Source organism: Lontra canadensis, unplaced genomic scaffold (assembly GCF_010015895.1).
Source record: "Lontra canadensis isolate GAN:19392208 unplaced genomic scaffold, GSC_riverotter_1.0 scaffold17, whole genome shotgun sequence".
In the NCBI taxonomy this organism is placed as follows: domain Eukaryota; kingdom Metazoa; phylum Chordata; class Mammalia; order Carnivora; family Mustelidae; genus Lontra; species Lontra canadensis.
Window position 1 is genome coordinate 10020270 of NW_022631011.1, and position 13066 is coordinate 10033335.

The window sequence follows — 13066 nt, forward strand, 5'->3', positions numbered from 1 at the left end:
AGAAGGAAAAATTAAGGCAGGAAACTTGTTCTTACCTCAGGCCACAGCTGCCTTTAGGGTAGAGTTCAACCTTCTTTCTCTTTCTATTCGGGCATTCCCTTCAATTCCATACCATTTCCCCAGCCTGGAGCATCTCCTCTGAGCCCCACTATTATTTGGAGGCAGTGGAACTTCAGAGTTGTATGCAACAGAGCTAAAAACCCAGCAAGGAAGGAAAAATTTAATATTAATAAGCATGCTGGGCAGAAGGTGAGTGTTACTGAGAATTACTAACCAGATTAATAGCTACTGCTTCCCCAGTGCCTCCTCTGAATTTGTATTTATTTATTCAGTACAAGTTTTAAGTTCCTAAAATGGAACCAGGCATTGTGATTGGTGTTGATTCCTGGGGATTCAGTGATAATCAAAAACCAGTTCCTTATCTCTTAATGTTACTAAGACATAGTGTAGATCGTTATGAGTATAATTAAGAAGAAGATTTAGCTCTGTGAGAGAGAGGCAAACAGCAAGCATCAGGAAGCTTGACCTAGTCTGGAGGTTAACGGTTTTTCCCAAAGAGATTAGGAGAAGTTGTTAACCAGGTAGATGGGATCTGGGAAGTGGGCTTTCAACCTGTGTAAAGGCTTTGAAATGATAAGGATTAAATTTTCCAAGAGCATAAAGCAGGTCCCTGTGACTGGTGCACAGGAGAGCAAGGGAGAGAGGTTGGCAAGGACCAGCACTGCTCTTTTGTGGGGGTGTGGGGAGGTGGGGTGGAGGGGGAGCAGTGGAAGAGAGAATCTTAAGTACATGGTGCTCGATCTCACAACCCTGAGTTCATGACTTGAGCTGAGATCAAGAGTTGGACACTTAATCAACTGAGCCACCCAGGTGCCCCTAAGCTTTTAGTTAACGTACAGTGCTATATCAGTTTCAGGTGTACAATTTAGTAATTTAACACTTTCATACATTACCCTGTGCTCATCACAAGTGCACTCCTTAATCCCCATCACCTATTTAACCTATCCCTTCCTCTCTGGTAATCATCAGTTTTTTCTCTATAATTAAGAATCTGTTTCTTGATTTGTCTCTCTCTTTTCTTTCCCCTTTGATCATTTGTTTTGTTTCTTAAATTCCACATATGAATGAAATTGTACGATATTTGTCTTTCTCTGACTTATTTCACTTAAGCATAATACACTCTAACTCCATCCATGTCCTTGCAAATGGGAAGATTTCATTCTTTTTTTATGGCTAATATTCCATTGTATGTATATGCCACATCTTGTTTATCCTTTTATCTATAGATGGAAACTTGGGCTGCTTCCTTATCTTGGCTATTGTAAATAACGCTATTATATAAATGTGGGGGTGTATGTATCCCTTTGAAATACTGTTTTTGTATTCTTTGGGTAAATACCCAATAGTGTGATTGCTGGTTTATAGGCTAGTTCTACTTTTATCTTTTTGAGGAACCTCCGAACTGTCTTCCACAGTGGCTGCACTGTTTTGCATTCCCACCAACAGTGCAAAGGGGTTCCTTTTTCTCCATATCCTTGCCAAACAACACCACCTGTTGTTTCTGTTGTTGATTTTAGCCATTCTGACAGGTGTGAGATGGTATCTCATTGTAGTTTTGATTTGCATTTCCCTGATGGCAAGTGATGATGAGGATCTTTTCATGTGCCTGTTGGCCACCTGTATGTTTTCTTTGGAAAAACATCTTTTACTCATTTTATAATTGTATTATTTGATTTTTGGATGTTGAGTTTGATAAATGCTTTCTATATTTGGGATACTAACCCTTTATCAGATATGTTATTTGCACATACTTTCTCCCATTCTGTAGCTTGTCTTTTAGTTGTTTTCTTTGCTATGCAGAAGTTTTTTATTTTTAAATAGTCCCAACACAAAAGTTTATTTTTGCTTTTGTTTCCCTTCAGGAGACATATCTAGAAAAAAGTTGCTTTGGCTGATGTCAAAGAAGTTACTGCTTGTGCTCTTTTCTAGGATTTTTATAGCTTCAGGTCTCACATTTAAGTCCTTAATCCATTTTTAATTTATTTTTGTGTACAGTATAAGAAAGTTCTTCCTTTTTTTTTCTTTTGCATGTCACTGTCCAGTTTTCCCAACACCATTTATTGAAGAGACTGTCTTTTTCGCATTGGATGTAATATTTCCTGCTTTGTCAAAGAGGGACCATATGGTTGTGGGTTTATTTTTGGGTTTCCTCTTCCATTTCTATTGATCGCTCTGTCTTTTTTCGTGCCAGCATCATACTGTTTTGATTACTACAGCTTGATAATATAACTTGAAGTCCAGAATTATGATGCCTCTAGCTCTGCTTTTCTTTTTCAAACCTGCTTTGGCTATTTGGGGTCTTTGTGGTACGGCACAAATTGTTTGTTCACAGTTCTGTGAAAAATGCTGTTCATATTTTGATCAGAATTATATTAAATCTGTAGATTGCTTTGGGTAGCATAGACAGTTTTAATGATATTTGTTCCTCCAGTCCATAAGAATGGAATGTTTTCCCATATGCATTGTCTTCAACTTCTTTCATCAGTGTTTTTGTTTTTGTTTTTGTTTTTAAAGAGAGAGAGAGCCTGCAAGCTGGGGCAGGGGCAGAGGGAGAGGGAGAATCCTCAAGCCAAGTCCCTGCTGGGCACAGAGTCCTACCCGGTGCTTAATCCCAGGACCCCGAAATCAAGAGTCACACACTGAACCGACTGAGCCACCCAGGCACCCCTCTTTCATCAGTGTTTTATAGTTTTCTGAGTACTAGTTTTTCACCTTGTTGGCTAGGTTTATTCCTAGGTATCTTATTATTTTTAGTGCAATTGGAAACAGGATTGTTTTGGGGGATTTTTTTTTTTTTTTAATGTATTGTTGGATTTGGTTTGCTAGTATTTTCTTTAGGATTTTTGCATCTATGTTCATCCAGGACATTGGCCTGTATGTCTCTTTAGTTATGTCTTTATCTGGTTTTGATATCATAGTACTGCTCGCTTTAAGGAATGAATTTGGAAATTTTCCTTCTCTTTCTATTGTTTGAGAAGAGTAAGTATTAACTCTTTAAATGTTTGGTAGAATTCACCTATGAAACCCTCTGGACCTGAACTTCTGGGGAGTGTTTTTAGCATTCAGTTTCTTCACTCGTTATTGGTCTGTTCAGATTTTCTATTTCTTCCTGTTTCCATTTTAGGAGTTTATATGTTCTAGGAATTTATCCATTTTCTTCTAGGTTGTCCAATTTGTTGGCATATAGTTTTTCATAATATTTTCTTATGATTGTTTGTATTTCTGTGGTGTTATTTCTTCTCTCTCATTTTTGATTTATTTGAATTCTTTTTCTTTTTTTCCTGATAAGTCTGGCCAGAGGCTTGTCAATTTTATTGTTTTGTTTTTTTGTTTTTTTTTTTCAAAGAACCAGCTCCTGGTTTTATTGAATTGCTTTCTTGTTTGTTGTTGTTGTTGTTGTTGTTGTTGTTGTTTTGGTGTCTATATCATTTATTTCTGCTCTAGGGTTTATTATTTTCTTCCTTCTGCTGCTCTTAGGCTTTGTTTGTTATTCTTTTCCAGTCTCATTTAGGTGTCAAGTTAGGTTGTTTGAGATTTTTCTTCTTGAGGTAGGCCTGTTTTGCTATAAACTTCCATCTTAGAACCACTTTTGCTGTATCCCAGAGGTTTTGGGCCATTGTATTTTCATTTTCATTTGTTTCCGCACACTTTTTTGATTTCTTGTTTGATTTCCTGGTTGACCTATTCATTGTTTAGTAGCATATTATTTAACTTCCGTGTGTGTGTGTGGTCCTTCCAGATTTTTTTCTTGTGGTTGACTTGTCGTTTCATAGCATTGTGGTCAGAAGATATGCATGGTATGATTTCAATTTCTGTTTTTAAGATTTTATTTGTTTGAGAGACGAGAGAGAGAAAGTGAGCACAAGCAGGGGTGGGGAGGGGCAGAGAAGAGGGAGAAGCAGACTCTCTGCTGAGCAGGGAGCCCACCACACAGGGCTTAATACCAGGACATGAGATCATGACCGAAGCTAAAGGCAGATGCTTAACCGACTGAGCCACGCAGGTGCCCCTGATTTCCATCTTCTTGAATTCGTTGAGGTAGTTTTGTGGGCTAATAGGTGACCTGTTCTGGAGAATGTTCTGTGTGCACTTGAGAAGAATGTGTATTTTGGTGTTTTAGAATGCAATGTTCTGAATATATTTGTTAAATCTATCTGTTGGAGTGTCATTCAAACCCACTGTTTTCTTGTTGATTTCTGTTTACATGATCTATCCATTGATGTAAGTGAGGTGTTAAAGTCCCCTAATAACATTATTATATGTTTGTTATTAACTGTTTTATGTATTTGGGTGTACTATGTTGGGTGCCTAAATATTTATAATTGTTATATCTTGATGGAATGTTACCTTTATTATGGTATAGTGTCCTTTTTTATCTTTTGTTACAGTCTTTGTTTTAAAGTAAATTTTGTCCAATATAAGTATTACTACTCCTGCTTTTTTTTTTTTTTTGACATGCACTTCTGTGACAGATGTTTCTCCATCCCCTCATTCTCAATCTGCAGGTGTCTAAAATGAGTTTCTTATATGGAGCGCATGGATGGCTCAGTAGGTTTAGTGTTTGCCTTTGGCTGAGGTCATGATCCCAGGGTCCTGGGACTGAGTCCTGCATTGGACTCCCTGCTCGGTGGGGAGTCTGCTTCTCACTCTGCCCCTTCCCACTGCAAATTCTCTCTCTCTCTCTCTCTCTCTCTCTCTCGCAAGAATAAATAAAATCTTTAAAAAAATAAAATGAGTCTCTTGTGGGTAGCATATAGATGGGTCTTGTGTTTTTATCCACTCTGTCACCCTTTATCTTTTGATGGGAGCATTTAGTCAAAGTAATTGTTGATAGATACATATTTATTGCTACTTTATTACTTGTGTTTGTTTCTGAAGATTTTCTCAGATCCTTTCTTGTCTGTCTTTGATTTTGCTGATTTTCTTTAATGATATATTTGGATTTCTTTGTCTTTATATTTTGCATATTTATCAGTGGTCTTTTATATGTGATTGCCATTAGGTTTACGTATAACCTCTCCTGCATATAGCATTATGTTTGAAGTTGATCGTTTCAGTTCAAACCCATTCTTTTCTCCTCTCTTCCCCACATTTTTGATATATGTTATTTTATATCCCTTTTGTGAGTTCTTTGACTGATTTTTTTTATAGCAAAATCCATTTTTATTCCTTTTGTGTTTCCTACCTTCGTACTGCCACTTTGGTCTCTCCTTTGCACTCAGTGGAGGAGTTTGCTCTTTATTATGAGAGCAAAGGAGAACCATTGAAATGTTTTAAGTAGGGAACTAGGAAGGTCAGATTTCTGCTTCGGAAAAATCACTTTGTCTGAGGAGTAGCAAATGGATTTGACAACAGGGCAAAAAATTACCCTGCCGTTTAATGAGTACCTGTTAACATGTGTCATTTAATTTATTTTAGTTAATCCTTATAATAACCCTGCAAGATAGGTATTGATACCTTTATGTTATAGATGAAGAAACTGAGGCCCAGGAAGGTGAAAGAATTTGTCCTGGTTCACATAGCTACCACGTGGTGGAGCCTGAATTCAAACTCAGAGTTACCTGCCTCTAAGCACATGCCATGTCCGCTCTGCCAGACTGTCCCCGTAATGGAGGCCAGCACTGTGGCAGCCTCCTCCTGGTCACAGCACAGTATGTGTGCAGGTTAAGGGCCTGCCAGCAGGACTCACCCTCCCTGGGTGGAACCAGCAGCACCTTCTCGGGCAGCTCAGTAATTGGTAGTTCAGGTTTATCTCCTGGACCTCAGCTCAGCCACCACTCCATCTCCTCATGGGCTCTCTTAGCCCACACCCTCATTTCCATTCACAGTTCATAATAGAAAAGAGGATTCTAGAACAGTGTATATCTCTTGACTTCTTACTTGCTGATTGGACAGAGCCTGCTTCTGGTGCAGCTATGCCAGCCTGGCCTTGCTGGCATTGTTACGGTCCTCTGATCCTTTAGGGAGAGCTGCTTTTGTGAGAGCGAGATTGTGGTATTTTCCTGTCTGCCTAAGAGGGGGAGATTCCTGGCTTGGAAAGCCGAGTTCATAGACCTGGGTGGGAGGATGAGAGGGTAGGAATGCCTTATCCTGGGTGGAACACCATTAAGGGTGTATCATGTCATGTATCTTATTTAATGAAGTAACTTCTGAGGCATAGTCTTCCTTGTGTCTTACACCAGATATTCCCCCAGAACTCTCTTAAGATGACTTTATTCATTTGTCCTCATTGAACTTGTAGTTTATTCATTTGGAGCCTCCCTTCCATGCCTGGTTTTTAGGGCTGGAATGTGCCTCTGATCTCATACAGATCTAATCTGCCTTCTTGAGATGCATCTTTATCAGGCTCTCTTCAGATGAGACTGACGTTTAGGGGAAGGTGGTTATAGCACTTGTTAAATCGCCACTGGAGATCTGAAAGAAGTAAAGGGTAAGTGTGAGAGAAAGAGATTTTTAGCTTACTGAAACCATAAATGCAACATTTTCTTCAGGCATACTCAGTTGCAGAAATTTCTGTGAAAGCACCCAGAATAATAAGATACATTGATTTGGAATTTCCCATTGAGTCCTTTACTGGCGATATCCCACACTTAATTAAAGCACATATAGTATTAGGATCAGTAACAGAAATTCACTTGAGTGGTTCCTTGGTTGAGCTTTTTGGAGGCTTGTGGGATACCAAAAAGCTAATGTGTGGACAAAGACAATAGAAGGAGTTTGGACTGTGTACTTTTGTTTTAAGACTCAGTTTTTCACACTTTTTTTCTGATTATGCTAGATAAAACATGGTCACTACAGAAAATGTGGAAAACTCACAAAAAAATTAAGAAATGAAAAGTCCTCTAGGACTTCACCACTTAGAGACAACCACTGTCAGTACACTTTTAGTTGTGTGGGTAGATGGAGGGTAACCAATGAGTAGTGTGCTCTTGGGACCCCTGGAGAGTCCATAAATGGGAAGTGGTCCATGGACTTCCTGAAATGTATGTCAAATTTACTAATACGTACCTTTTTCTGCAGAGCTATTTCTTCCAATTTTGAAAGGGACTCATAACCTTTAAGAACATGTTTTTGTAATGGTTTTTTCTTTAATTTTTTTTTAACTGAAGCATAGTTGACTCTCGATGTATGTTAATTTCAGGTATTCAACATAGTGATTTGACAAGTTTACACATTATGCTTTGCTCACCACACGTGTAGCTACCATCCGTCACCATATAGGACTATAAAAGTACCATTGACGGTGTTCCCTAAGCTGTGCCTTTTATCCCCGTGACTTACTCATTTCATTCCAGCCTGTATTTTCCCCTTCCACTTAACCAATTTTGCCCATCCTCTGCCCCCAGCAACCATCAGTTCTTTGCACTTGTGGGTCTGTTTCTACTTTTTCTTTGCTTGTTTTTTAGATTCCCCATTTAAGTGTAACAATGTGATATTTATCTTCACCTTTCTGACTTATTTCATTTAGTATAATATCCTGTAGGTCTGTGCATGTTGTTGCAAATGGCAAGATTGCATTTTTTTTCATTCTTTTTTATGGCTGAATAGTATTCCATTGTACATATATGGTACATTTTCTTTATTCATCTTGGTTTCCATATCTTGGCTATTGCAAATAATGTTGCAAGAAATGTGGAGATACCTGTGTGTTTTTGAAATAGTGTTTTCATTTTGCTGGGGGGCGGGGGATACCCAGTTCTGGAATTACTAGGTCATAAGGTAGTTCTATTTTTAATTTGTTAAGTCTCCATACTGTTTCCCTCAATGGCTTCACCAATTTACATTCCTACCAACAGTGCACAGAGGTTTCCTTTTTCTCCACATCCTCACCAATACTTGTTTCTTATCTTTTTGATTTGAGCCATTCTGACGGCTGTGCAGTGGATATCTATCATCACGGTTTGATTTGCATTCCTCTGATGATAAGTGATACTGAACATCTTTTCATGTGTCTCCTGGCCATCTGTATGTCTTCTTCGGAAAAATTCAGGTTCTTTGCCCATTTTTAATTTGGATTATTTGAGAATTTTGGTGTTAAATTGTAAAAGTATTATATACATTTCAGATATTAACCCCTTATTTCATACACCATTTGTGAATATGTTCTCCCATTCAGTAGGCTGCCTTTCATCTTGTTGATGGTTTCCTTTGCTGTGCAAAAACTTTTTATGTTGGCATAATCTCAACACTTTATTTTTGCTTTTGTTTCCCTTGCCTGAGGAGACATATCTAGAAATAGAGTAAGGTTTTCATTCAAAATAGAGGTAGAACTTTATGTGTTATATGTTGCTGCCTACTTCTGTCACTTAAGCAGTAGAGGGCAGAAGCTTTGAGCCCATCTGAAACTCCCTTACCCCAGTTACTTACCCAGCTGGTTCCTGAAGAGTGTGATTGCACAGGAGCAGGCTTGGTAGGGCTCCCTGACTTGTGCCTGCCCCAGGAAGTGCCTATCCCAGAGGAGCAGGAAGGTCTCCAGGGGCTGATGATTCCCAGTTTTCTTTAGAAAACTGGCCTTAAAGACTTTTCTGCTTGGAGACACCCCAGCCAGGGCCCGGTTGCCATGTGGGACACCTGCTGTCCACAGCTGCTCAGTACACCAAGGTGATAGAGGTCCTCCCAGAAGAGGCCACTACTGCTGCCCTGCCCCTCGGGACAGATGCGGCCCCTGGGGAATCCCACTGAGATAAGATAGGGGAGTAAGGCTGGGGCGGCACCAATGCGAGGAGAACAGTCTGGATGGAGTAGGAAGGAGTCTTTTGGCAGCTCTAGGCCCATCACTAGATGATACACCTTCTTTGGGTCTCCTGTTCATTGTCCATGAAAGAAGTGGTTTGAAATCAGTATTACTGAAGGGACTCATCCAGTTCTAATATTTTGTGATTCTTTGGGGAAAACACGGGAAGAAAAGGCTGAAAACTAAAACTTAAATGACCATATACCTGCTGCAGTCTCCTCAGGTTGGAGGAATAAGAGAACCACTTCGTTCCATGTTCATGTATTTCCCCCGTTTCTGTTCCTTATAAAGCACTTCCAGTCTGCCTGGTTGGTGTAGTTGTCTGAGTCATGTACAGTGTGCCTGCTACCTGCCTCTTGTGATGATGGTAGTTCGTAAGACCCAACGTCTGTACGGAGCTTTTCATCTTTCAGGCACGATGACAGCATCTGCCTCCTCACACTCACAGCATCCTGGTATCAGGAGAGTTCTATTATTAAGCATTTCAGTGGCATTTCATAGTTGCAGAGAGCTTTACAATTCTTGATTGGTTAGACTTTCCAATCCCCAGATAAAAATTCAATTTACTGGTGGTGAAACTATGGTCTACAGAGACCAAATGATTTGGCAGAATATCTCCTCTCTTTGTAGGCTCACTTTTCCTACAGTCTACAGAGAGTGGGTTCTGAACCTTCTTGCAGATCTGTCCCTCACATGCCTTGCTCTGAATCTACTATAAGCCTTCCCGGTGGGAAGGAGCAGCCCGTGACACTTTGTCACCAGGGAGCCCTTCACCTCGTGCTCCTTCTCTGCTCCGGGAGCCCTTCTATGTTCTCCACAGCTCAGTCCCTCCCTCTCCAGGGCTTCGCTTCTTGCTGCTACACTGGCATCCATTCTAGAAGGTCTCCCCATCTCTTTAAAATTAAAAACAAAACCTGTAACCTTGGGTTTTCCTCTAGCTACTTGGCCATTTGTGCCTTTGTTTGCACAGCCAAGCATGTGGAAAAATGGTCTAAATCAAGCGTCAGTGCACTTTTTTTTTTTTTTTTTAGATCAGAGAGTAATATTTTGGGTTCTGGGGCTGTATTCTCCCTCAGCCAGTCATCTCTGCCATGGTAGCACTGAAAGCAGCCACGGGCAGTGCTGAAATACATGGGCATGATGGGGTCCCCAGAAAACATTTGCAAAAACAGGTGGCAGGGTAGAGATATTCAGGGGGCCATGGTTTGCTAACCCCTGGTCTAAGTTATCAGCCTCTTCCTTCACCTCCCAGTTAGTCTTCATCCTTCCACAGCCTCTCTTTCTCTACTACCATTCTGTGGACACCACTGTCACAAATCACAAGGGACCACTTCACTGCTGAATCCATCTTTGTCTCACGTGGCATCACCTGCATTTCCGTCCACCACTCCCTTCTCTGCCCTGTTCTCTCCTTAGAGTCTGTGGCACCACCCTCTACCCCGTTATCTCCACACTTACAAGATACATATTTGTCTCTGTAGAAATTAGAAATGTGTTTGGCTCAAGGAAATATAATATAAAACTAAGAATAGCTTAAACAAATAGGAATGAATATTTCTTGCATAATAAGACCTGAGGTGGACGGTTGCAGTAGCTTCATCAACCCTAACCTGTTAAGCCATTATCACTAATTCTGTCAGCCTTGTCTTTTTTTTTTTTTATTTTAAATTTTATTTTATTTATTTATTTGACAGAGAGAGGGGCAGCGAGAGAGGGAACACAGCAGGGGGAGTGGGAGAGGGAGAAGCAGGCTTCCTTCAGAGCAGGGAGCCTGATGCGGGGCTCAATCCCAGGACTCTGGAATCTTGACCTGAGCCAGAGCAGACGCTTAATGACTGAGCCACCCATGTGCCCCTCAGCCTTGTCTTTTAAGGGGCCAAATGACTGCTACAGCCCCACCTGTCACCTGCAAGCTCAGGGCAGGAAGAAGTAAGGGAAGTTGCCAGCTGTATCTGTCACCTTTTAATAGGGGAACAAAAGTTTTTCTAGAGCCCCCCCACTCATTGGACTTGGATTTACATTTTAATGTCCTGCACTTATTGTAGAGGAGGGTCTAAAAACAAGTATTGAACTGGGCACATTGCCATCTCAGACAAAATTAGGGTTCTGTCAAGGAGGAAGATGGATTTAAGTAAGTAATTTATGCCACAGCCTTCTCTGTACCTAGTCCCATTCCTTTTGGTTCTTAGTGCCCAGCATGGTATTTATTCCATAACACTTAAAAAAATTTTTTTATCTTTACTAAATGAGTGAAATAGATAAAATACAAAGGTCATAAAGAATATAGAACTTTCCTGAGGTGACCCACCTTTGTTTCCGTAAGCATTCTTTAATTTTGGCTCTAAGAATCAGGCTGCACAGCCAATGTCTCAGAATCAAGGAGGCTGCAGGGGCCAGGCCTTCTCCCACAAATTCCCCCAGGTGTAGAAACCTTTTGACTAGTTAAGCCAGGGGCATTGCTGTTGGAAGGCTGTCTTGGCTGATGTCTGTCATATATAGAGTTTTACCAAGACATGTGTTGCCCCAGGCCAATACTTACATATTTTTTCATCATGCATGTTTAGAGGAAGACTTGATGGTTGTATGCAGAAAGGATTGGCGGGTGGGGAGAGTATATTGCCTCTCCTCTGGGTCTTAAGCAACTCAGACCCAGACTTTCATAGGGCACCACCAAGACAAAGGTTCCAGTTAAATAGCCCCCCCCTTTTTAGGTGGGAGTTTGAGGATGTATTTGAGAATTCTCTTGGAGGTCTCTCACTAGGCCTTCACAGCCCATCCATGTTTTCCTTTTACTACATGGGACATCCTCCCTGAGAAGAGTTTTGGTAGAAGGAGTTGTCCTCACCGCCTCAGTTTCCAGTTTGATTTTAGTGCAGTGGGCATCCTGGGCAGTTCCTCCTCTCCTGTGGTTGCAAATGGGGCACGTGGAGTGCCTGCCCAGCATGGACAAGCACTTTGAGAAACATGAATTTCTGTGCCATAGCCCCTTTGCCTGCCTGATCCTACATCTTCTGCCCAGCCCGCTTCCCCAGTACAGTGCCCTCTGAAAAGGAGGGAGCAGTGGGGGAAGCAGGGGAAAGTGGACAGCTCTTAGCCATTCCCTCCAGGCTCAGGCAGTGCTCAGGAAGGTTTTCTGGAAATGAACCTGATAGCTCCCAAAATACCAGAGTGTATGCAGCAGTCACACAGCTTGTGGTGGCCTCTGTCTAGTGTAGCTTAAGGAGGCTATTGTAGTTAGCTGCTTTAGGAGAAGAAAAGAAAAACAAAAATTGGGATCTCTGTGACAGAATCAGCAGTGGGGTACAGAGATTGCTGTATCGTGTTGATGCCACCTTATTATTTCAGAAACTGGTCAGCAGTGAGATTCTCCCTTCTTGACTTTCTCCCCGAATCCTCCTTCCAAGCCTGATACCCCCTCTTTCATTCACTTTCTGCTTATCTTCCCCATACCCCACAAAATAAAGACATCGTGAACCTGGTGGGGAGAAGCCCTCTGAAGTTGGCAGATTTTTACCTACAGAAGAGCACTCTCTTTCCGATTGGGCAGGAGAGAAATTAAATTGTCAGTAGCTCCAAGTCACCTGCCAGGGTAGAGGAGCCACCTAAAAGTGTACCCTGAGAGCCCCACTCTGAAGGAAGGGACTGAAACCCTGCAGGACCAGCCACAATCTGGGGTACCCTGTGGTGAGGTTTGCAGCCAGGAAGCAACAGAGCCAGGGCCCACAGTAATTTTTATAAGAATGACAATGCAGGCTTAAGATTTTTATGAACTTGGTCTACTTGACATTTTGTATGTTTATATTAGTATTTCAATGTATGAAAATTTGATTTCACTGATTTTTGTTCTGTGTTTATGAATCCTGAATAATTTTTTCTGTGATGCCATAAAATAATACCATAATTTCTTCTTTGAGTAAAATAAATACCATAATAAATGCTACAATCATTTCTACTGGAATTCTCCAGCTTAATTTATAAGATGACCAATGCCACCTTAGCTCTTCTCAACTAGGATTTCATGGAATCCAGGTTAGAAAGGCTGATAGACCATTGTTTTCACATCTCCACCACTAGGTGGCACTAGGGACCAAAAATCTCAGAGTAGATGCTAGACTTAGCCGGTGACAGAAGGAACAAGGATTTTGTCAGAACACTGAAAGTTGTAGGCTTCCTGTGCTAGGGTTCTGGGGATGGGAGAAAGTCACTCTGTATACACACTTTTTCTCTCCGAGAGCACATAGGATGTGCCATTCAGGAGGCCCTAGGAGCAAG

The 13066-nt window shown here is 41.1% G+C and overlaps 1 protein-coding gene across 2 annotated transcripts in view; it reads left to right on the top strand.

Moving 5' to 3' along the window:
* The window catches only part of TPGS2 (tubulin polyglutamylase complex subunit 2), a 66745-nt gene that overhangs the window by 8844 nt on the left and 44835 nt on the right, over positions 1-13066 (top strand). The gene's annotated exons all lie outside the window — the stretch shown is intronic.